The sequence below is a fragment of the Nannospalax galili genome, unplaced genomic scaffold, assembly GCF_000622305.1.
Source record: "Nannospalax galili isolate Female #2095 unplaced genomic scaffold, S.galili_v1.0 scaffold287, whole genome shotgun sequence".
NCBI lineage: Eukaryota > Metazoa > Chordata > Mammalia > Rodentia > Spalacidae > Nannospalax > Nannospalax galili.
In genome coordinates this window covers 4,001,711-4,005,097 of record NW_008357493.1, presented here as the reverse complement: position 1 = coordinate 4,005,097, position 3,387 = coordinate 4,001,711, and the positions used below count along the sequence as shown (strand labels likewise).

Genomic DNA, 3,387 nt, shown 5'->3' with positions numbered 1-3,387 from the left:
TAAATAAATAAATAAATAAATAAATAAATAAATAAATAAATAAAATTTTTGAAAAGTTATTTTTTAATTAATGTGTTAGGAGTGTTTTGCTTGTATGTATGCAAATGTAGTTGTGTCATGAAATGCCATTGAAGGCTAGTAGAGGGCGTTGAGTATTCTGCAACTGGAGTTAGACAGTTTTTAGCTGCCCTCTGGGGCAGCTGCCCAAAGAAATGTCCTTTCTTAACTGCTCAATCATCTCTCCAACCCCATAAATAATCTCTCTCTCTCTCTCTCTCTCTCTCTCTCTCTCTCTCTCTCTCTGTATTTTTTGCATTTGTAGTCATAGTTTCTTTTCCAAAACACATCCCGTTGAATGTGTAAATGTTACTTGTACCTTTGTGTCTCCAGGTATCTTCTGCTGTTGCTGTAATGAATGAAGTCTTTTACTTGATTTAGTAATATTGTATCTACTGCCAACATTCACAAAACCATTATAACCTAATACTAGTTTGCAAGCAGAGCTCAGCTCAGACCCTTCCCAGGTCATGAGAATCTGGTACTTCAAAAGAATAAACCGCAGAAGTAAGGCTATAGCTCAGTAATAGATGGTGCACTCAGCAGGCATGAAAAACTGACTTCAAATCCCACCACCAACAATGAAATTATATGGATATGTTTATTCTATGCTTGCAAAGAGCTTTCATGTTCTATAAACAGTGGAATTTGTGAAATAAGAGATTGAGGTAGACTGCCTTGACAAGCAGGAAGACAAGAGAAAGTTAAGTGAAAAGTGTGTGACTAGAGGGAAAACTATACATCTTAAGCAATGACTCTTGATGCATCAGATGAATCAGACTAAAACTGACATTGGCTATAAAAACATTGACTTTTCAGTGTATTCCTTTGAGAAAAAGAATTATTTTTTTTCTCTTGTTAGAAATGAGAGAAATAGGTGAAGAAGAAAGAAGGGGCTGGCTTTTGAGGGACTGTGACACACGATGGCAGCCACCACAGGCTCTGGAGTAAAAGTCCCTCAGAATTTCTGACTGTTGCAAGAACAAGAAGGCCAGAAAGGAGCAGGAGATGGCACAGTTAGCTGGGGTCTAGAAGATGAAGAAGACATGACACTTATAAGATGGACAGGGATGATAAATTGGGCCTCTGTGCTAGATAGCTTTAGTGTCAACCTGACACACCTGGGTTGAGGGAGCCTCAATTGGGGAATTGCCTTCATTGGGCAGGCCTGTGGCCGTGTCTGTGGGGCACCTTCTTGATTGCTAAGTGACATGGGAGGGCCCATCTCCCTGTGGGTGGTACTATCCCCGGGCAGGTGGGCCTGTGTTGCATAAGAAAGCAGGCTGATCAGGGGCCAGGGGAGCAAGCCAGTAAGCAGTGTCCCTCCATGGCCTGTGCTACAGCTCCTGCTTCCAGGTTTCTGCCCTGAGTTCGTACATTGGGCTCCGTAATGAACTGTGACAGAGGAGATGTAAGCTGAATAAACCCTGTCCTCCTCAAATTGGTAGTTGTCAGAGTGTTTTGTCACTGCAATGGAGAAACAAACCAAGACAGCCTCCAAGAACAGTTTATGAAAACCGAATATACAGCCTTAAAATAGAATGTATACCCAAATACCCAGAAGCACACCCTTTGTAAGATTTGTAACAAAAATTAACATGAACGGTATCAACAGTTCTAATGGAGTGGTCAACCCAAGAGCCATGTCAGTGCTGGCCAAGTAGCAGAATTCCCACAGCATCAAGGTCATCCTGCAAGAGCTTCCAGGCCTAATGGCTTGAAAGAAAACGTGAGGATCCTGCAGCCCCTAAAAGGACAGTGTTACAGCAATTAATTGCCAGGAGCCCTGCTTCTCTCCCCCATCCAATCTAAATCTTCATTTCCCACAGTAATACGTTTTCTAGATACATCTGGTGGACCTCAAAGTACTGGAGAGGAAGCTCCCCTCCAAGCATTCATCTTAAGATAATGTACATGATGCTATTTTTTTTTTGTCCATTTGAAATATCTAAGTTATGTGACATAACAGACCATCCTATCAAGTGTAACCACTGCCCACGTAGGTGAACTCTGGGATCAAGAAGATGTGTTGAAATCGTTTCCATCAGCAGTGGTGGGGCACAGCTAATACAACTGTGAACAGACACATCACACAATTGCCTGCTGCTACATTCTTGGGTCTGCCTTCATCCTCTGTCATAGCCCTGCGTGGTGGCCCTTTAGAGTAAATGGGATGGCTTCAGGTAGCAGGCCGTTGGACTACTGCTGGGTTTCAGGGAGTTTTGCATGCACTCCTGCTTTCTTAACTCTTAAAACGACACCCCTCGCAAGCCATTGTCCTATCTCCACTCTACTCCCAGCTGTGGCCAAAGCAGATTATAACCTTTCACTCCTTCTGAAATTGGCCTTCAATGAGGGATTCAGGGCTTCCGGTCTCTTCCCTCACCTTTGTCCGGGTGCTGTTTTCTCCCTCCTCCATGCCCTTGTTGCTTGTCACCACCCAATACTTCCACAACACGTGCTGCGGCCAGAAGCCATTACATGAGGTTGCAAGAGCCAGGCCTCACTTAGCTAGGGAACCACACTCGTTCACATGCCACCAGCCTGGAAAGTGAGTGTCCAGTCCTCAGCCCTGCAATCATCAGCCAGCTTGCTTTGAGCTCAGATCTCCATGTGAACAGAGCAGTCAGAGTGATTCAGACCTGCCATGCTCAGAGTCCTTGGTTACACCTGGAGAGAAGCCTCAGGCATGCTAAGCACACAGGTCTGAGTCATTTCCGTTTCCTGTAATTGATTTGCTTTTAAACAAGAAGGAACAAGAGCATGGTCACCTTGGCCACCCATCAGGTCTAGTGTGGAACCTGACACCCAGAACAAGAGGCCATGACCCAAGTGGACTCTGGGTTCGGTGCTGCTGCTCCTCAGACCCTCGGCAGGGACTCAGATTGGTGGGCCTGGCCTCCTGGCATGCTGCCCTATTTCCCACTTTTCTGTTCAGGACCACTAAATGCTGAACTGCGGATGCCTACCAAAATAACATTGTGTTCTGGAAAAAAAGAAAAGGGGGGGAGAGAGAGAGAGAGAGAGAGAGAGAGAGAGAGAGAGAGAGAGAGAGAAAGAAAAAAAGAAAGAAAGAAAGGAGATAGAAAACTGTTAATAGAATTTTGAGTAAGGGACTGAAGAGATGGCTCAGCAGTTAAGAACACTTGCTGCTCTTACAGAGGACTCAGGTTCGATTCCCAGCACCCACAATGCAGGTGACAAGCATTCGTAAATCCAGTTCAAGGGAACTCCAAAGCCCTCTTCTGACTTTCATGGGTATTGCATCACATGGATGCACATAAAAATAAATAAATAAAACCTTGAGTAAAACCATCATTATATATGTAG

The 3,387-nt window shown here is 44.3% G+C and overlaps 1 pseudogene; it reads left to right on the top strand.

Annotated features, from left to right (window-relative positions):
- The first annotated feature begins 980 nt into the window (after window positions 1–980).
- LOC103751652 lies at window positions 981–1,831 on the top strand (annotated as a pseudogene).
- Window positions 1,832–3,387: the final 1,556 nt, after the last annotated feature.